Below are 22,849 nucleotides of genomic sequence, written 5' to 3' on the forward strand. Positions count from 1 at the left end.
TCTCTCTGTCTCAAAAATAAATAAACATTAAAAAAAATAATAAAATAAAATGATAGACTATAAAAGTGATATTTTTAAGTGCCAACAAGAATACGAACTAGAATGTATTATAATTGCAATCTGAGAAACATGTAACTCATTTGGGCAGAACTTGAATGTGAAATGTTAAGTGGAAACTTCTCTTACGGGTTACTTTGTCTTAAAATATTCCTTAATATTATTGATATTTTTCAACCGAAGGAATATTTTCTTTTAGTCCCAATTTTCCAAAAAGATGGCCGTCTTTTACAATGCATAAAGCCTCACCAGCTAGGGCAGGGTTTGGGCCGGATAATTCTCTATTGTGGGGGCTGTCCCGTGCACCGCAGGGATCAGGAATTTCAGCAGCATCCCTGGTTTCTACCCCTGAGATGTCAGTAGCACACTCTCTCCTCGCTCCCCAGCTTTGACAGCCCAAAACATCTCCAAATATTGCCAAGTGTCCCTTGAGGGACAAAATTATCCCTGGTTGAAAAGCACTAAGCTAGAGGAACCAAAGTTGGAGACGATTCTTTGGAACATTCCAGCTAAATCTATACTTACTAAAATAATTGCTTTAAAGACTTTTTTTTTTTTTTAAAAACAGGTGATTTCAGGGGCAGCTGAGGCACACATGTTCCTTGGATGGATTATGCAGATAATTGCCTCAACACTCTGCTTGCCGACGCTAAGGTTCTGAATTGAGCCCAGAGAAGACCGCACTTGAGAGGCAAGCTCGTGGTATGATAACAGAGCCAGTGACAGGCATATCTGTGTTCCCAGCAAACACACTGACAGACAGCAATTATTTTGAGTCACTGTGATAGTCACACAGGGTTTTGAAAGTTGACGGTGTATTTGATTCACCTGAAACATGAATGAGAAATTTAATGTGGAGGCAAAGATTTAAATTAGAAAAGTTTTCTTAGTGGAATTTTTGGGGTGGGGAAAAAGGAGAGAGAATCTCTCTCTCTTTGATTCTTTATGGAATAATTTAAAGTCAAAACTGCCATCACATTAGGGACAAAGCTGTCATCCTGACTGAACAGTGAGAATAAAAATTACCCTCCAAGCAAGAAGCCCCTGCTGGGGATGAGAGGACCCGCCAATTGAAGATGTGATGATGACAGCTTCTCCCGCAAGCAGCCTTCTCTTCTGAGGAACCCGCTGGTTCTTTCCACGGGCGTGCTTGCCTCTTTGTTGATGAGAGTCCTGCAGGGCTCTATGGCAATCCAGTTGGTAATGTGTTTATTAATTTTACCTTTTTAAAGACATGTGTTAAGAAAAGCCATTCAGACATGCAGGAGAGATAAAAAAAAAAAAAAAAAAAGATATGTAGATGATTTCTGGTCTTTTCTAGGCGCCTGCGTGACTTTGGCTGTGCAGTGTGAGGTTGACTCCCCACGTGCCCACCTCGTGTTCTTGCCCCCCATCATTTAGCCCAGCCATGGCTGGAGGGCCTCCCCTCAGGACACCCCACACCGAGTATCTCTCACTGTCTTCCTGGGACTGCTAACACTGGGTGTGGTCCTCACATACATGCAATCTGGAAGGATGAAAAACTAAGGAGGTAACACACCCCACGGGACGACCCTTGCCCAGTGAGGGAACAGGCGTCAGTGGATATCAGCTCGCTCCTGTCCCTCAGGCAGGCAGCCTGCTCTGAGGTCGTAGTCTTGGCTCACTGGAGGTTCTCGTGGGATTGAGCTCTAGTTGCTTCCAGAAGGGACGAACCCTTTGTTAACACACGGTTAACAGACCCTTTGTAGGGGCTTTGGCCTTCATTCTCTGTTCTGCTCGTGCTCCCTGCGGCCATCTTCCAAACAAACAAACTGAATGTGATTCCTCATTGCAAGGTCCGCTTTCAGTAAGATCCCAGGCTGAGACATAGTAGAAAGTTTATTTCGAGAGGTGAAGTTCCCGTGGGGCACCTGGATCGTCATCAGCAATAACATGCCATGTTAAGGGTCTCATTCAGGTAAGAGGGACCTCACTACTTGAAATAGATCAGTGGGTTCCTCTACTTGGAAAATTTTTTAGAGCCAATGAAATACTGCCTTTAAGAAGAGCTCTGAAGTTTTAAGCTCCAGACAACTGCCATGTCAGGGGTCACCAGAAAATGACAGGAGAGGCATTCTCTAATATACATGGCTTATTTAATGATATTTAGTCTGTCAACAATTAGTTGTTCCTTCAGCATGAGACAATATATTCCTAAGTAGAAGAGAGGGCCTTTTGGATACAGAGGTACAGCTATGGACCGGCCATGAGTCGTAGGTGGTAGAATTGGCCACGTAGGATGAACTGTGAAGGATAAAAGGATGGCCAGATCACATCAGGAACAAAGAATGACACAAGCCAGGCAAGACTTTGGCCTCATTAGGACCAGGCTCGGCTCTCTAGATGAAAGACAACAGTGGATGCTGTTAGATCCTTCCCCAGCATCCATCCTACACCCTCTGTGCTGCTCAGCAGCTATGTGATTTGGGGGGGATGGTTTCCCATCCCAAGTTCCAGAAGTGGGATCTACAGCCAATCACTAATAATCCTACCATCCTAACCACAGCGATTGGGTTCAAGGATTGGCTGGCCAATTGGGACATGACATCTCTCCCCTGGCCACTATGGACTGGTAAAGAGTTGGCTCAACCATAATGAAGCCTAGGAGTTTTGTTTGTGGGCGAAGGAGAAGCCCTTCCTGGGATGCAGAGGCGAGGCTTGGTACGACCATAGTCCTTTTTCTACCGCACCGATGCAATCTCCACAGTTCTGGGAGCCAATGGTGTATTGATCCAAAAATTTCTGCACGTGCTTGTAAATGTCAATTATCAGCTTTGCGAATGAGGCTACACACAGCTTTGCGAATGGGGTGAAAGAGTCAAAACAGCAGAGCGAGCTGGAGCCTAATCAAACCAGGCTGGAAGCAGCCTGAGGTCAAAATTCTTAGTCACCTGACCCAGTAGTGTTGCTTGGTTGTTCAAGATGGTCTGAAATGGACGCCTGACGCTTTTCAGTGAAAGTGTCCTGACATGCCAGGGATCTCGTCTGAAATCTTTTCTAAACCTTGCAGTATCTGGAACTGGGTAGACATAGGATAGGCACTCATAAAGACAGTATTTTTGAAATGATTATTCCACTTCAAAACGAACCCGGAAATAATTCAGATTTTCCTGTTAGGTGCTATCTCAAGATTCTGGATTATTCTCCACAATCCTGCATTCAAAGAAGTTACTTTTCTTGCCGTATCCAGCAAAAATCCCTGTTTGCAGTGCCTTAACTGTGAGGCTATCGGTGGGACCAGTATGGTTTTTTCCTTAAAGAGCGACAGGATAGATTCCCCCGTCCAAGACAAAAAAGAAAAATGGATGTGAAATGCAGTCACAGCTGGCAAAAGTGATTAACTATAAATAATGACTCACTTTTTCCTATTTACTAGGTTTTAAAAATGAGGAGGCTTATTTAAAGCTAGAAATATTTTAAAAGGAGGAAAGAATGTAATTTCAGTATGCTTGATTATTGACTACTTGTGGGCATGTGGATAAATGCAATCAACATACGGCCCAATGCCTCACTTCCGGCAAATAGTTTCATATTCCTTCCCTGTCAAGTGTTTTAGCAGAGCTGCTAATAAACAGTGACATGGTCTTTTTTCTCAGTTTGAATCTCTGGAAGAGAAATGGTGATGTAAGAAAATAGCACAGATCAGACAGCTTTAAGGATAAAGAACAAAAGCCAAAGTGAACATCTTTGAAGTAATTATAAAGAAAAATCTGGTTCCTATGCTTTAGGGTCACAAGCTCTTCCATTCTTTCCCCACAGCAGATCTGTATGACAGGCTCACTCTGAATATGGTGGGGGTCGGGGTGGGGGGCAGCGTGGTTCAGCAGACATGGCCTAGGAGTGAGCTTTCATCTCAGGGAGGCTGTGTGACCTTGGGCAAGTGTCTTAGCTGCTCTGAATCCCAAGCTCTTCACTTGTCAAATAGAATGGTTGGGCTATGACTTGCCAAGATTTGATACAGCTCTAAATTTTGACGGATCTAAGTTGGATTTTAACTTAGTGTCTTTGTGCATAGAAAATTTAAAAATACAACCAAACTCCTGTTAGCTATTTTTGCCTTCAAAAAGTACTCTGAATCTTTAACCCTGCAGACAGTTGTAAAGAACCATACACATATATGAATGTAAATGGGGGAAAAATGATCCTGCCTTCAACAGTGTGAAATATGAATGGAGATAAAGCCATTTCTATTTCAAATATATAATCACTTCAGCTGAGATATCTAGTATCATCTTGAACTTGATTATGAGATAAAAGAAATGGGACAGAGATGGCAATCATTTAATCTCTTAAGAACAGCTATTCTGAAGAGCTTTTCACTCTCTGCTCAATAGATTTCTCGCAGGTTATGATCCGGCTAGAAAGAAAGCATAATGATGAGGAAAATTATGTTTTCAATAACACACGCTTTTACAGTACAAGTCCTTCCACAAAGGAGGCAATAAAATGAACTCTGACCACTTTAACAGATGGCGTAATGGCTCAGTGCACAGATGTGGCCTCTCTGAAAGCAACAAGTTCATATCCTTGACTGGAGGTTTAGGAATGAGCTGAACTTTCAAGTGTAATGTGGGAAAGATTACATACTTCCAGACTAGAAAGCTGAGTATTAGTGGGTTCAGAGGCTTGGAGAGATGGACCAAAAGAATAAGGCTTAATGAGCTTCATTTTGCTAATGCAACAAACAGACTTGAAGTTGAAATATGAACTATAAACATTCGAGCCGTTTATAAATCCCTAATAACATTGTTAGCCACTGTGTGCTAGGAAGCTTGCTTTTTAAAAGCATACTTCCTCGGAGTCAGAAGACACCAATGTCAAATAATGCTTATTTTCTCTAATGGTGTCATGTTTTCAAATAGAACATGTTTTTAATGATACACGACAGGAAGGGTTTTCTGTTTGCTTAGTTGTTTGTTTGTTTCATTTTATTTTATTTTTTTTTAAATTTTTTTAATGTTTATTTATTTTTGAGAGACAGAGAGAGACAGAACATGAACGGGGGAGGGTCAGAGAGAGAGGGAGACACAGAATCAGAAGCAGGCTCCAGGCTCTGAACTGTCGGTACAGAGCCTGATGCGGGGCTCGAACTCGCGGACCATGAGATCATGACCTGAGCCGAAGTCGGGCGCTTAACCGACCGAGCCACCCAGGCGCCCCTGTTTGTTTCATTTTAAAGGAAATTTGATAAATTGTACCGCAAGTTTATCTGGAAAAGTAAATGCACCAGAAGATTGAGAATACTTTTTAGGAAATAAACATGTATCAAAACATAACACAGAGCTTCGGTAATTAAAAGTGTGATTAAGGCCCAGCAATCAATGAGCGAGAACGGCATCCAGAACGTGCATATAGGAACTCACCAAAGGTGAGAGGAAGCAAGACAAGGAGCTGGGATAACGGGTCATCCATTCCGACATGGGTAAAGTTTGATTCTGTGGCAGAGCCTGCCACGTGTTCAACAAAATTTATTTGCTTCTCTTCCTAAACCACACGCTCCAGCCTCCCTGACAATTAGATGACACTGGGAGTTCTGGCAACAGAATGATAATAATATAATAACAGAAAAACAAACACTAGCCATTGCCCCATCTAATTAAAAGCACTCACATTTCAAAGGAGAGCACAGGACCTGACAGTCACCCTAGGGACTGTGACATGGCCAAATCACACTATGTCAGCGGAGCCTCACCAGAAATCCGAGGGACTTGCTCTATATAGCTTAAAGAAACATTGTTTTAAAATTCTATCAGGTCAGGTTTTTGTTTTTGTTTTTCCATTAAATGACAATGTAACAATTTATAAAAATTAATGCTTTTAATTGTTTACACTTTAGTTTTAAATAATCCATTTAGGAAAATAAGATTTTACATCTCAGCCCATTTCCAATTGATGTGCATCACTGAGCCAGTAGGGAATCTGGCCTTAGTTCAGAATAATTATAATAAATTACTTATGCCTTCGTTTACAACATGATCCCACCATTTGAAACCTCTGGGTCTGTGGACAGTAATAAACAACATAGAAAATAAATAACATTTCATAATGAAACAATTCCCTCACATTATCAGAAGCTCTCTATTAATAAAGCCTACCTATAATCACAAAGTCATGCCAAATGGAATGACCACGAGGGCTTTTAATATGAGAATTTCAGTCGAAAGAGATAAAGAAGGTTCAGAGGGCATATGACAAGTGTTTAGAATATTATGAGATGCAGAGAATGTACACACGGCTAAATTAATCAAATCCTAGGCTAAGACCAAGGGACTCCAAGTGTAAGTTCAGAGGGGATATTTTAGGACTGAAACCTGGGAGTGCTTCTTCATGTAACAGCTAGAAAACAGGACTTGTGTTCTATCCCTGAAATGAAAATGAAATTCTCAAGGTTGATACGGGGATGGGGGAAGATAGGAGGATGCACCCTCCTTAATAAGGTCTCATAGATTCCATGATACCCTCTCCTGCCCAGCACCGAGAATTACTTCTGAGGTGGGTGACCACTGTACTAGAAGCTGACGTGGCATTGACCTTGCTGGGTAGGTGGATGGGGGAGAAGCGCTGAGCAAAGGAACTGGCTCATCATGAGGGTTTCAGCAATGCGTAAATCACTAAGGGATACTGGGGTGCTGGTGGGCTCTTTCTAGCCTTGAGAAGAAACCAGCCTCTCCTATAAATGGCCACGCTAATACTGATTTCAGGGATTCAAATTACTAGCCCCATCCAGCGTGACATTTTCTGCCCATTATCTAGTCTTTCATGCCTCCAGGCAGGGCCACATCATTGATTACGGAGATTTTCAGCCACTAAAAAAGATCTAGATCATCATTAAAGACATTAAGTGTTGATCTGCGCTGACTAAGTGAGTTAAAAGGTTCGTGCCCTTCTAGTAACAACTCAAAGAGGATGTTTCAGGATATTTATTAAACAAATTAAGTATTTACATTATGCTCGAGCACAGAGGCACAGTCACTGAGTGCGTAAGTGTGAGAAGATGAAACGGAGAAAATTGATGGTGGCAAAACTCTGCTTTTTCGGTTTCCTAAAGTGGGGGCTGAGGACCCACCAAACGCTTGGGAAGTAGTCTGAACTGGGCAGGCATCAATGGCATCCTGATGACCACCTGCACAAATCTTTTTAACGTCGTCGAACTAAGTTAACCAAAAAGAAGTTCACCTTGACTCCCAAAGTTTTCCTTCTAGAATGTACAGAAAAGCGGTGATGAAGAGTTGGAGAGACAAGTTAGGGTATCCCCTTCAAAGCCTAAAGAAAATGGTATTATTTCTCCTACAATTCCCCACCCTCCACAATTAAAAATTTTAATGCCATAGGGGTGCCTGGGTGGCTCAGTCAGTTAAGCATCCGGCTTCGGCTCAGGTCACAATCTCACGGCTCGTGAGTTCAAGCCCCGCGTCGGGCTCTGTGCTGACAGTTCAGAGCCTGGAGCCTGCTGCGGATTCTGCGTCTCCCTCTCTCTCTCTGCCCCTCCCCTGCTCATGCTCTGTCTCTTTCTCTCAAAAATAAACAGACATTAAAAAAAATTTTTTAATGCCGTAATGATAATGGACCCCCCAAATAAAAATATTTTCTTTAGCCTGTGGTGCACACTATGGTAAAAGAACCCATGTTTTCTCGAATACAGCAACAGTCCATGAATACTAGTCCATCTGTGTGATGATTATTATTAATTTTCCTCCTTACTGGGCTGTAACCTTGCATTGGGCTGAGACCACATACATCTAGTTCACTGTGTGTTCTCTACACCTGACGCAGTGCCTGGCCCACAGTGGATGCAAGAAACGTGTGCTGAATATCTGAACACATGAACAGGAAAGTTTGGACACAGGAAAAAAGAAATATTCACCATCCCATGATCTAGAACCAATTGCTATGATCATTTTGGTACTTCTCCTGCTGATTAGCATAAGAGTATTTAATATCCTTCTATTTTAAATTTTTTTTTTAACGTTTATTTATTTTTGAGACAGAGAGAGAGCATGAACGGGGGAGGGTCACAGAGAGAGGGAGACACAGAATCTGAAACAGGCTCCAGGCTCTGAGCTGTCAGCTCAAAGCCCGATGCGGGGCTCGAACCCACGGACCGTGAGATCATGACCTGAGCTGAAGTCGGACGCTTAACCGACCGAGCCACCCAGGCACCCCTTTTAATTTTTTTTTTTAATTTTTTTTTTTAACGTTTATTTATTTTTGAGACAGAGAGAGACAGAGCATGAACAGGGGAGGGTCACAGAGAGAGTAATATCCTTCTATTTTAAACACAATATAAACATTCCCCTCCCCCGCCCCCCCCAATGCTATGGCTTCATTTTCATTTTGTAAATTTTTTTTTTAAGTTTTTATTTATTTACTGAGAGAGAGAGAGAGCCAGCAAGCAGGGGAGGGGCAGAGAGAAAAGGAGAGACAGAATCCCCATCAGGCTCCATACAGGGCAGAGCCCGATGAGGGGCTCGAACCCATGAACGTGAGATCATGACCTGAGTCGAATGCCTAACCAACTGAACGACCCAGATGCCTCATTCACTTTCATTTTTAATGGCTATATATGATTTTATCAAATGGATTTTTAATAATTTACTTATTTGTTGGACTTTGAAAAAGCCCCAGTCTTTTTGTTTTTATAAATATGTCAGTGAACACATTCACTAAAAATGCTTTTTCTTAGAAATAGGCTAGTGAGTTCATTTACTCATTCATGGGACACACACTGAGAGCCCGCTAGGGACCAGGGGCATTAGGTTCTGAAGATATATGGGTGAGCAACAAAGAAACAGAGTTCCTTGCAGCTTTTAGCCACCAGAGAGAATTAAGTAATTCTGAGCAAAGTAAAATCACCACTGTGCTAAGTGCTCTGAAGGAAAGAGAGAAGGTGCTACTAGACGGTGGGATGCAGGACCGGGCGGGGAGGTCAAGGCCTCGATCTTTTTTTTTTTTTTTTTTTTTTAACATTTATTTATTTTTGAGACAGAGAGAGACAGAGCATGAACGGGGGAGGGGCAGAGAGAGAGGGAGACACAGAATCCGAAGCAGGTTCCAGGCTCTGAGCCGTCAGCCCAGAGCCCGACGCGGGGCTCGAACCCACGGACCGCAAGATCGTGACCTGAGCTGAAGTCGGACGCCCAACCGACTGAGCCACCCAGGCGCCCCGGTGAAGGCCTCGATCTTAAGGAAGCCGAACGGGGCCGAGATCTGAGGGATGAGAGCTAGTTGGGAGGTGCAGAAGGGCTTTCCAGGCAGATGTAATGGCCTATGTGAGGGCCTCATGGCAAGAGAGAGCAAGAAATGTTCAAGGAATGGAAAGAGTGACTGTGGCCAGAGCACAGAGTGAGGAAGAGGGTGCAGCTGAATGAGGCTGGGGGGCAAGGGGGATAAGACTTTTCTGGAGCTCGCAAGCCATGTAAGGGTTTCGATCATAATCCAAAGAGCACAGGAAGACGTGGCGAGCTTCGAGGAGAGAGCTAATGTGCTTAAGTAGAAATTCTGAAAGTTCCTCCTTGCTGCGGTAGGCAGAACCATGGCCCTCCCAAAGACGTCCACGTCCTAATCCCCAGAACGTGTGGTGATGCCACATGGCAAAGGAAGACTGGGGCTGCTGGTGGGATTAGGGTTGCTGACCTTAAAATGGGGGAGATTATCCCAGATTATCCAGGTGCATCCAATGTAATCTCGAGGGCCCTTAAAAGTGGAAGAGGGAAGTAGGAGACTCAGGAAGAGTCAGAGAGAACTTGGGAGATGTGAAGACATCGCCTATGAAAATGGAGGAAGGTGCCACGAGCCACGGAATGCAGGCAGCCTCCAGAAGCTCCAGAAGGGCGAGGAAGAGAATTTGCCCCTAGAGCCTCCAGAAGTGAGGCAGCACCGCTGACCCCTTGATTTTAGGCCAGCGGGGTCGCTTTGCATTTCTGACTTCCAGAACTAAAAGGCGATACGTGTGTGCTGTTTTAAGTCACTAAGTCTGTGATAAATTGTGACAGCAGCCACAGGAGATGACCACAAGGGGGAGGACAGTGAGTTTGGTTTTGGATATTTAAGCTTTACACGTCCCTGACACGGAGAATACGAACATTTGGAAGCATTCGCCTGTTTAGCCACTCACCTCACAAGCTGTATGATCTTTAAATAAATCAATTTACCTCTCATGACCTCACTTTTATCATATACGCAACTATATTTACGGTTGGTTCTGGTTCTAAATCTCTGAGTGTATAAGCTTGGAAAGAAACAAATATGCTTTCCACTTAGATTACTGTCAGTACTTGGCAATCACCGGGGAAAAGTGATATTAAAAAGAGTGGATCTAAACCGAAGGGGGAAAAGATTCTGTTTTTTAAAAAGTACCCCAAATATAAAATAATCTGGAAATACCGTAAAAAGAAATGTGTTGAATTTGTATAAAGAACACTGCAAAATTCCACTGAGCCGTAGAAAAGGATATTTGAAAATGTGGGGGGACGTGCCATATGTGTATTCCTGGTTGGGAAGGCGAAATGTTGTAAAGGTGCCAGATTCTTCCCAATTAATTTATAGGTTGAATGCAATTTTCATCAAAACCCCAAAGGGAGGTTTTTGGAACTCCACGAAAATGACTCTACCATTCATCTGGAAAATAAACAGGGAGGAAGAGCTGAGAATGATTTGAAAACAAGAAATACTAAGTCTGAGAACATATTATAGCAACTGGGGAGAAAAAGTGTGTCTTTGGCGTAAGGACACCAGGGGATACAACGGATCACAGCCTGGAGAGGTCTCCCTGTATGTAAAAAAAAACTCAGTACAGAATATGATAATGAAGGCACTGGAGACAAATAGGGATGGTTTAAAAAATGATAATGGAAAAACTGGCTCTTTGGCAACAAAATGATTTAGATCATCACTCCATGATATATACTAAAATGAATTCTAAATACATGAAAGTTCCAGAGAGTCTTAAAATTCAAACCACAGATTCAAACCAACCACGAAAATGGAAGTGAATATTAACCTGGTCTCAAGATGAGGAAAACATTCTTAGGATAAAAGTAAATGGAAGAAACTGTGAAGGAAAAGATCACAGATTTAAATATATGAAAACCTAAAACGTCTGTACTTCAAAAAATTATAAAAAATAAGGAAAAACTGGAAAAATAGTTGTGTTAAAAAATGGACACAGGTACATATTCTCATAGAAGAAAAATGGGGGGCTCAGTCGGTTAAGCATCCGACTGCAGTTCAGGTCATGATCTCACAGTTCATAAGTTCGAGCCCTGCATCGGGCTCTGCTGTGACAGCTCAGAGCCTGGAGCCTGCTTCAGAGTCTGTGTCTCCCTCTCTGTCTGCCCCTCCCCGGCTCACACTCTGTCTCTCTCTCAAAAAAATAAACCTTAAAAAAAAAAAAGAAGAAATGGGCAAATGACACGAATAGAAGAAAGAGTAGAGATGGAAAACATGTGAAAATGTTCAATGTTATAAGCAATCGATGAAATAGAACAAAAAATGAGATACTATTGTCACCTGTTAGACTTGCAAAGATGTGAAAAGGAGGTAACATTGGGTCATTGCTCAGAACATGGCTAGGGACGCACATGCTGCTGGAGAGACTGTCATTTGTTAATCAGGAAACTTTGCTAATTAGGCAAAACGGTAAGAAGAATCAAGAGTTGTAAAAATGACAAAATAAGTTCATACTCCCTAATATGGGATCCCCACATCCAGGAGCCTCTCCTAAGGTAATAACAAAAGTACAAACACACTCATTGTAGAGGTATTTAAAAAGTGAAAATAGCAACATGATCACAAAGCAAAGAGGTAAAAAATAAAACAAAACTCGCATTTATTTTAACAACAAAATCCTGGAGAGCAACAGGAAATAATAAATAGCAAAATATTAACACTGATTATCTTTGGTTTGGTAGGAATGTGGTTGGTTTGTATTTTCTTTTTCGTACCCTTCCCTATTTCCAAAGTAGTCTACGAGCAGCAGTTGTTACTTCTGTAACCATCTCTCTCCCAATACGCGTGCCCACGCGCCCAAACACAAGCACGTACACACACACACACACACACACACACACGCACACACACCAGAATGCTTGAGCCCTCAGAGCACACACAGCCACCTCTTGTCTACCCTGCCAGCTCCCCCCTGCATGCAATCAATAGCTAAGGGAAAAATTCATGTTTGATAAAATCATCCAGAGAGTGATGGCCAACAAAGGAAAAACATTTAGCACTCCGAGGGCTTACATAATGTGAGTTTATAAGAAAGGAATGAAAGGAAAGACGTTATGGACAGAACTTTTAAAGGAATGAGCGTGTTCGAACGTGCAGCGGGCAACGCGGGTCCAGGGTGCTGCCGTCTGGGTGCACATTCCTCCACCATAGTTTTCTTTCTGTGACTGCATGGTCTGACTATTCGGATCACTTGACACTCCTTAATAATAAATATATCCCCGTATGGAAGTTTTACTGAACACGGCTCCCAGGGGAAGAGAAAACAAAACAAAAGCCTTTTCTTAGTTAGAATTGAACCACAGGGATAAAGTAACTCCACTTGGTGCTTGGTGTTACAATCTCGGAGCACTGGACGGAACATATGCCCCCAGATGGGAACTTTTCATCTCCATTGATTCCCTGCCCCCCACTCCCACCCTCCTGAAGTGCTCTGTCTTGAGGGCTTAAGGGCCTGCCATTCGTGAGTCTCACATACTCTGGAACAAGGGAGGAAAGGCCTCTCTAACCTGCCTGCCATGCTTCCAAATTCCGACCTTCTGGCCTGAGCAATGGCATTAGTCATTCTTTCCCTTTAAGGAACTTTAGAAATTACCCAACCTACTTTTTTCATTTTACAGATGAGAAAATTAAGGCTCAGAAGCATAAAACAGCTTTCCTAAAGTTACCTGCTCAGTTGGCAACAAAATCAGGATAGAAAATCCGGTCTCTTTATGGATAGCAGGGTTCTACACCCAGCTAGTAATAATTCTGGGCTTTCGGAGGTAAAGAAGACCTTTGTCAAAAATCCACCTAGGTCCCATTTGACACTGAAAGAAAAGCCAAGTTGCAGAACACAACCAGCTCAAAGCTATGTACACGCTGCATGTAGTACTAGGACTAAGATCTCAGGACTCCTCACTTCCAACTCGTTCTCGGATTACGTGGGGATGTGGGGTAAACTCTGGATCAGGACCACTTTGTTGTGCAATCGCTCCATAGCTTTTCACAGCCATGCAGAATTGCAGGCTGCAAAAGATATGGACCTGGAATGCCCTGATCCTCCTCCCATCCAGGGTGCTCCCCAGATCCTTGCAGAATAATAGCACGGACATCATTCCAATAATTTGGGGGTGAGAAAAGAAAACACGAAAACATTTCAAAATATTAGTGCTTAAAAATTATGGAGTAAGTGTACATTTGAAAATTTTCCATTCAAGTTCTTAATTATGTTTTTCTCCCGCAGATGCCGGGTTGTGCTTAAGAAAAGAGCCCTTTAGCAAAACTTGAGTTTAGCAGAAGCACTGCTATCAAAATTAGAGGAATTTCATTATGAAATCGTTTTTAATTAATACTACACGGATAGCTGTAAACTGGAGTTTTGAGCAACGGTGAGCAAATCCACCATTCAAGGGGAATGACTACCCTGGAACATCCCGAAAAGTAGGGTTTTGCCTGAACTGGTAGAGCACCTAAATGAAAAAATAAAAGTCAATGAGAATCACGAGGAAAAGTCAAATGAGCAGACTGGAGGCGCTGCTGAGGCAAGGGGAGAATACGAAGTCTTTAGGAGCTGTAGCAACAAGACAAATGCTAATTAATGTCTCCGCAAAAAGAAAATTTGGGAAAATTCACAGCAAATGATGAAACTTTTGTGACCCAAAAAAGACTTGTTCTTTTTATGATACGGTTAATTCACTCCATTCACCCCTAGCGTACTTTGCTGCAGTTGACCCTGGAACAACAGGGGTTTGAACAGGGAAGGTCTATTTATATGCAGATTTTTCAAAAAGGGCTAAAGCCACAAGGCGTTAGTTTATGATTGCCTGCCCCAGTCTCCATGGAATCCACTTGAAAGTGACAGGTACTGAGGTCTCCCTTACTGCCCTCTGAGGATCTGGGGAAGTTCACAGAGGCCATCAGTAGTAGCCTGCCGGGGGTCCCAAGACCAGGGGTCTGGGCTGAAGCAGAGGAAAGCACAGAGGGCAGGCACAGTGCTGCACAGGGAGCTTCAGGCCCCAGGGGTCCCCACCCCCAGAGTCCTCTGTGTGCTGGGCTTCCCAGGTGCACTTGGGTGGCTGTGAGCCTTGGGCCCCTCCAGGGAGGCATAGATCCCTCCCCGTGGGGGCCCCTCTGCCAAGCACCTCCTGGTGGCCAGGGAGGCACTCGTGTGTGGACACAGCTGCTGATGGTGACAGGCCGGTGGCACACCCCCAGGCAGGTGAGGCAGCTGTACTGTTACTTTTTCTGAACCAAAGCCACCAGGCTGCAGAACATCACCATCCCCCTAGGTCAGGCCCATGGCTGCCCCTGGCCCAGCCTGACCTGACTGCACACAGATTGTTTTCAATAAACAGAGATACTTTACTGTAAATATATTTTCTCTTCCTTCTGATTTTCTTTTCTTTTTCTTTTTTTCTTTTTTTTGGAATGTTTATTTATTTTTGAAGGAGAGAGACAGAGCATGAGCAGGGGAGGAGCAGAGAGAAAGGGAGACACAATCCAAAGCAGGCTCCAGGCTCTGAGCTGTCAGCACAGAGCTGGATACAGGGCTCGAACTCACAAACCCTGAGATCATGATCTGAGCCAAAGTCGGGTGTTTAACCAACTGAGCCACCCAGGCACCCCCTTTCTGATTTTCTTAATGACATTTTCTTTTTTTTAGGTTACTTTATTGTAAGGATACAGAACATGATACATATAACATACAAAACAAGTGTTCATCGACTGTTTATGTTAGAGGTCAGGCTTCTGGTCAACAGTATGCTGTCACGGTTTAAGTTTTAGGGAGTGAAAAATTATACCCAGATTTTTAGCTGCAAGGGAGCTGAAACCCCCATGTTGTTATAGGGCCAACTGTATTTGTATATCAGAAGGCTTAAAAGGGAATTTTATAAAATATAATGTACATTCTTGATTCTTAATTTCTGAAAACTAAGCAAAACAAAAACTTTAAAATCAAAAGCCATTGTTGCTCTTAATGGAGGTACAGATATTAGCGGCATGTTTCCGAAAAGCAAAGTCAAAACAAAGATACTCTTTATCAGACAGGTTACTTAATAAACTGTTAGAGGGTCATGTCAGGGTGATAAGGGAGGAAAAACAAGCAAGAAAAATTGAAAAGAAAGAAACATGGCTAATTGCCAAAGTCATGATTATACAAACACAGGAAACTGAAAGAAATCTACTAAAAATTTCAGAAAAAAAAGAATTCAAGAATACTTATCACATAAAACCCGTTCCAAAATAACAAGTAGCATTCCTTTTTAGCAAAAACAACTATTAAATTTCTGCTTCAAAAATCTGTTTCCCTTATAACAAGGACAAAATATATCTGTACTTAACACACGTTTATTGAGTACTTACTTTGTAACTAACCTAAGGTGGGCTATAGGCCCAACATAAATAAAACTACAAGTATCTTGTAGAAGAAAAATAAATAAGAATATTGTCAACATGGCAACAGTTCAAGTTAATTCATATATTTGATACATTTTCCCCAATAACAAGACGGCAATTTGTTACATAAGAATTAAAAACCTTATCAGAGATTGATTTTGACAATAAGTGCAGGGGTGGAGACGGGACTTGTGTTAGGAAATACCGGATTGTGTCATAAAGCAACGCACATCGGTGTATACTGCTGACTTCAGAAACAAGGGAACCAGGGTGCCTGGGTGGCTGAGTCGGTCAAGCATCTGACCTCCGCTCAGGTCATGATCTCACCGTTTGGGAGTTCAAAGTCCGGCATCAGGCTCTGTGCTGACAGCTCAGAGCCTGGAGCCTGCTGCTTTGGATTCTGTGTCTCCCTGTCTCTCTCTGACCCTCCCCTGCTTGTTCTCTCTCTCTGTCAAAAATAAAATAACAAAATAAGTAAATAAATAAAAAGAAACCAGGGAATCAAGTGGAGACTTTTGAAAAAGCACCTAAGTTATATGAGAATTTAATACAGGGCAATCTGAGCGCAGCAGAAAAGGAGAGCTGCTTAAGTTATTCCTTAACAATATTAAGAAATATAAACTTAAACCCTTACTTTGCACGAAACAAAATTATAAAGCCCTAATAAAATTATAGTGAAGAAAAATTTCACATACAATTTCCCAAATTTAGAATAAAACAGAAAATCTAAGTGGCCACTTGGATTTACTGTTTAAAAAACAAGAGAAGTTGCAAATAAGTGGTAGCTGGAGTAGGGGATGAAACTAAGAGAAAAGGTAAATATTGATATGGAACTATTTTGTGATAAACATTGTATATCAATTTTGACATCTAAATTATATAAAAAGCTCTTACAAATTTCTAAAAAGGAGTCAACATTCCCAATGATAAATGGCCAAAAGTACAAAAGAAAAAACATTTAAATATACTAAATTTAAGTCAATGTTCAACTTGCCAACTTGCCACGAGAGTGAAATGAAACTGTAATGTAACACTTTACACTCACAGAAATAGCAGACACAAAGACAAGTGATAAAGTCCGGAGTTGGCGGGACCCCAAGGAACACATTGCTATTACCCAGGAACAGTGTTTCAAACTCTTCCAAAGGCAGTCCAACTGGAGGTAACCACAATCACGCACACACAAAAGATGATACTCTCTGACCCTTTAAGCCTGTTTCCGAAAATCCTGTTTCTGTGTATCCAAAGAAAAACACACTTAAAAAACTCCGGCTCTTCAAAAAATACTGTGAAGAGAGTGAAAAGATAAGCCACAGACTAGAAGAAAATCTTTGCAAAGCTTGTACCTGATGAAGTAATATATAAAGATTTCTCCAAATGCAATAATGAGAAAGCAAACAACCCAGTAATAAATGGGCAAAAGACTTGAGACGACACTTCACTGAAGAAGATACATGGATGGAAGATAAGCACGTGAAAAGATTTTCAAAATCATTAGTCATTAGGAAAATATGAGTGGAAACCATAATGAGGCAAACACTGCAAACCTCTAAAAATGGCTACATTTACAAAGAGCAATTGCGCATGAAGAGGTAGGGCAACTCCAAGTCTCACTCACTGCTGGTGGGACTGAAAACACTTTACAGAAGCTTAGCAGTTTCTTAAAAAATTCAACATACAAATGGATTAAAGACCCACATGTGAGACCTGAAGTCATAAAACTCCTAGACAAAAAAACAGGCAGTCATTTCTTGGACATCAGCTGTAGAAACATTTTTCTAGAGGTCTCCTCAAAACAAAGGCAAAAAGAAACTAGTGGGACTGCATCAAAATTAAAAGCTTTTGCACAGCAAAGGAAGTCGTCAACAAAATGAAAAGGCAACCTTCTGAACTGGAGAAAATATTTGCAAATGATGTATCTGACAAGGGGTTAATACCCACTTTATGAAGAACTTCTATACCAACACCCAAAAACAAATAATTGGGCAGAGGACCTGAATAGACTTTCTTCCAACAAAGACACACAAATAGCCAAAGACACGTGAAAAGACGCTCAACATCATTAATCAGAAAAACGAAAATCAAAAGCACAGTGAGATAGCACGTCGCATCTGTCAGAATGGCTAAAATCAAAACCACAAGAAATAACAAGTTTATAAAGATGTGGATGGGGAAAAAAAAAAAAAAACCTCATGCACTGTTGGTGAGAATGCAAACTGGTGTAACCACTATGGAAAATAGTCTGGAGGTTTCTCAAAACATTAAGAATAGAAATACCAGCGATCCCTGGGTGGCTCAGTCGGTTAAGCGTCCAACTTCGGCTCAGGTCATGATCTCACAGTTCATGAGTTTGAGCCCCGCGCTGGGCTCTCTGCTAACAGCTCAGAGCCTGGAGCCTGCGTCAGATTGTGTGTTTCCCTCTCTGTCTCTCTGCTCTTCCCCTGCTCACTCTCTGTCTGTCTGTCTGTCTCTCTCTCAAAAATAAATAAACATTAAAAAAAATTTTTTTAAAGGAATAGAAATACCATATGGTCCAGTAATTCCACTACTAGTTATTACCCATAGAAAATGAAAACACTAATTTGAGAAGATATATGCACCCCTATGTTTATTGCAGCATTATTTACAATAGCCAAGATATGGAAGGAGCCCAAGTGTCCATCAATAGATGAATGGATAAAAAAGATGAATGGATACTATATGTATGTGCACACACACACACACACACACACACACACACACAAATACACGTATACATACTGGAATATTACTCAGCCATGAAAAAGAATGAGATCTTGCCATTTGTGCCGACATGGATAGAGAGCTAGAGCATATAATGATAAGTGAAATAAGTCAACCAGAGAAAGACAAATACCATATGATTTCACTCGTATGTGGAATTTGAGAAACAAGACAAACAAATAAAAAAAGAGAGACAAACAGACTTTTAAATACAGAGAACTAGTGGTTCCCAAAGGGGAGGTGGGTGCTGGGGATGGGTGAAATAGACAAAGGGGATCAAAAGGTACAAATATCCAGTTCTAAAATAAATAAGTCACGGAGATGAAAAGCACAGCATAGGAAAGATAGTCAATAAGATTGCAACAGTGTTGTCTGGTGACAGATGGTGACTACACTTATTGTCCCGAGTAATGTACAGAATTGTTGAATCATTATGTTGTACACCTGAAACTAATATAATACTGTATGCTAACTATACTTTGATTAAAGTAAACAAGTAATAAAATATAAATAAAAATAAAGAAAAGAAAAGAAAAGAAAGTTCAACATACACCTACCATATAATCCAGCCATTCTATTCCTAGGTATTTAGCCAAAGGAAAAGAAAGCTCATACCCATTCAAAGACTTGTGCCCAGATGTTCACAGCAGCTTTGTCTGCAACAGTCAAAAACCAAAACAATCTAAATGTCCATTATAGATCAATAAACTGTGGTATGTTGACATAGTGGAATGCTACTCAGTAATTAAAAGGGAACAGACCGCTGATACCTACTATAAAATGGATAAATCCCACATAATTACGCTGTGTCAAAGAAGCTAGACAAAAGTCGAGTGCATACTGTGTGGTTCCATTTATATAATATCCTAGAAAATGGATAGAAAGCAGTTTGGTGTTTGCCTGTGAAGGGGGAGCAGGGAGATGGGAATAACTGTAAAGGGATACAAGGAAACTTGTGATAGTGATGGCCATCTTCATGATCTTGACTATGGTGATATTTCATGAGTGAATACGTGTCGAAAATTAAACTGCCCACTTTAAATATGCGTAGTTTATTGTGTGTCAATTATATTGCAATAAAGATATTGAAAATGCTTTAGGTTGGAAGCCATGGATACCGCCACCTTTTATAATGGCAAAAACCCAGTAGGAAATCCCTATGTTTGCTGGAAGGAATACAGCTCTGTAAATGATGAGTCGTCAATTTACCATGAAGCTTTTCTGTTATTAAATATAATATATGTGAAGGTCATATGGATACAAACTTCCTTAGAGGAGAACATGAAATGATATATACAGCATTATTATAACTACACAAAATCCTATGACTAAAGACAGGAATAGGCCACAGAGAAACCTTAACAGTTTAAAGTACGGGATTATAGGTATAAATGTGGAGTTGTTGGAATAAATTTCTTTTTTCACAAAGAATCACGTTGGCCTGTTTTTTAGTTTTATTAACATCTTTCTAAAGCTTTCTCCAAAGTGTTTGGGAAGTCCTGGCATTAAGGACACAAAGAAACCAAAGGAAATGTAAATGTGGAATTCTCCAACAAAATATTAATTATGTGCCTCTCTCCTTTCTCTTTACACTCTCTCTGTGGGCTCTCTGCTCATTCCGACTGGTCCCACTACTGCTGTGCTGATCTTCGCATCCCCAGGACATTGCATTTTGCAGGTCCTTGCCATTCTCTCCCCCTAGCTACCATAACAATTCTGCACACTAAACCTCAGTCTCCACACTGCCTTCAAGACAGGCAACATCATGTATTTCCCTCATAAAAACTGTGAGAAGACTCCCACTCTGCCCACATAAGAGTTAACTCCTACACATAAGTCTCTCAAAGATACTGCAATCTTCCAGCCTTATTTCCAATATTATTTCCTTATACCCAAACTCCAGCTTCTTATTTCTCAGCTCTTAGTTCCTCTATACCACCCTAGGACCTAGGGGTGTAAAAATAAATAAAATTTGTGTGGTGACTAATTTTGTGTGTCCACTTGGCTAGGCAATGATGCCCAGTTGTTTGGTCAAACACCAGTCTACATGTTGCTGACAAGAAAATTTGTAGATGGGATTAATCTATAAACCAGTAGACTTTGAGTAAGGCAGATTGCCCTCCATAATGTGGGTGGGCCTCATCCAATCAGTTAAAGGCCTTAAGAGCAAAGAGTGAGGTTTCCTCAAGAAGCAGTCCTTCTTCAAGGATGCAACAAAGAAACCTTGGTTGAGTCTCCAACCAGCAGCCTGCCCTATGGACTTTGGACTTGCCAGCCCCACAGTTGCATGAGCCAATTCCTTAAAATAAATCTCTCTCCCCTTACATATGCATCCTGTTCTGTTTTTCTGGAAAAGTCTAATACCATATGGCTCCGACACTTATGGAACCCATGGGCTAGTCCAGGAAACAGGAATATAACCAAATAATTAAATCCAACTTGGAGGGTGCCAGACTAGCTCTTCCACTATAAACAATGAAAAAAAAATTTTTTTTTATTGGCTTTCAGAGATGGAACAGAGAGCAAGACCTAGAATCCCTGAGAAGAAAAACAAGTGAAGAGTACCCCATGATGACCCTGGCTCCCTGCCTGGAGTGAGGTACCGAGAAGGTAAATAAACACAAGCAGGGGATGGTGGACTAGCTGAGTTGCGACAAGAAGCATGTCATTTTTGACACTCTGTTTGCTATATGACAAAATCACTTCCAGCCATAATCATGTGATCATCATTCTCTGGTTTTAAAACAAACCATTAACGGTGCCAAAAATAAATAAATAGATAAATATCACTCTACAAAATGTTATTCAAATTTAATAAACTAAAATAGGTCAGGTATAAATGAAAATTTATACATACCAAATAGGATGGCTCACATTTCCACTCTTTGACTATTTCACATTTTACACACAAATTTCATCTCCTACGTGGTCATATACTACGACAGATTTTAATAACTCAACTAGTTTCTTTGTCTTTACAGCCATGTGCTATCACTGTTTTCACCAAATTCATTTTTAACCATGGGAGTTTCTTGTGTCACAGGAGATGGGAACACAAACTATAGTTGAAGCCAGTTCAAATGATTCTGGACTGTGCTAAACGCACTCCCGAAATGAACACATGTAGCTGTTTAATACAGTGAAGAAATAATAATGTGCGATTTAAAGTTTACATATGTGTTATTAAAGCTCAAAAGGAACCTCAGAAGTTGTTTAGAACATAATCCAACAAAAGTCCTGCCTCCCAACCCCCACCCTCACCCCAGCAGTATTTTATGACTGATTAATCGGAATTGCAGAGACATGGTGATAATTATAAGAAGACAGACTTTTAGCCATTTTTATAATTATTTTAAAATTATCTTCAGACAGCGTACCTTCAAACTTCCAGCACCCTAGGCTGGACTGCTCCCTCCACCCCACCTTCTAAGTGCACCCCTGGTTGGGGTGGCCAAAGGTCTGAAATCTGTGGGGTCGAGTACTGTAGGCAAAGAGCTATGCAGAAAAAGAACTCCAGAAATCTGCATGGGTCTTCCTTGAAGACACCCTGTGGACATGAAGAGGGTGAGAATCCAATGACTTGGGAAAGGAATTTACAGCTGAACCCCCTCCAGACCTCACAGAGGGCTTGTACATGTTGGGGTTCCTACTAGTGAAACTGGAGTGATCTTGTTAGACACCTAGGTTACTGAGTAGACACCAGAATGGCCACACCTCGGGATTAGGTCTAAATTAGTAGCAAAGCTTATAAATAGGCCTTGAAAATCAAGCTGATTTACAAGTAGATTTTAAAGGCTTCCAGACCAAGTTTCAATACTCTTTAAAAGAAGACATCAAAATCTTGAGTCTTAACATCATAACACTCATATTGTGGTAACAGAATTTTTAGGGATGGCACCTCGAGATTCCACACTCCCTAGTTCCCAGAACTTATGGATGTGAGGTAATGGGATATAATATCACTCTTGTGATTGTCACATTATTGAGGTGAGATAAGCCAGCTTGACTTAAACTAACCACATGAGCCCTTAAAAGCAGAGACCTTTCTCCAGCTGGAAGCAAAAGAGGAGGTCAGAGAGATTCAAAGCACAGGAAGGCTCTAACACACCACTGCTGCTGTGAAGATGGACAGGACCACATGAAAAGGAATACAGGTGTTCTCTAGGAGCAGAGAGTAGACCCTGGCTCTGAGCCAGCAAGAAAAGGAGGACCTCCAACCTACAGCCACAAGAAAATCCAGTTGTAGAATCTAGTCGTTGGATTCTACCAACAACTGAATGAGCTGGGAAGCAGATTCTTTCCATGAGCCCAGCCCAGGTAAGAGCCCAGCCCAACCAGCACCTTGATTTTGGCTTTCTGAGACCCCACGCAGAGAACCCAAATGAGCACACCAGACTTAGGACCTATACAACTGCAGGGCAAAAAC

The 22,849-nt window shown here is 41.5% G+C and overlaps 1 protein-coding gene across 2 annotated transcripts in view; it reads right to left on the minus strand.

Annotated features, from left to right (window-relative positions):
- EFCAB11 (EF-hand calcium binding domain 11) overlaps nucleotides 1-22,849 on the minus strand; it is a 157,286-nt gene that overhangs the window by 5,202 nt on the left and 129,235 nt on the right. Inside the window, exon 6 of one of the 2 annotated variants that reach the window (XR_013555984.2) lies at nucleotides 18,981-19,079. The exons of the other annotated variant lie outside the window; for it this stretch is intronic. The gene's annotated coding sequence lies outside the window, so the exon portion shown is untranslated. The remainder of the gene's footprint in view (nucleotides 1-18,980; nucleotides 19,080-22,849) is intronic. 2 annotated transcript variants of the gene reach the window in all.

This window comes from Panthera onca, chromosome B3 (genome assembly GCF_046562875.1).
Source record: "Panthera onca isolate mPanOnc1 chromosome B3, mPanOnc1 haplotype 2, whole genome shotgun sequence".
NCBI lineage: Eukaryota > Metazoa > Chordata > Mammalia > Carnivora > Felidae > Panthera > Panthera onca.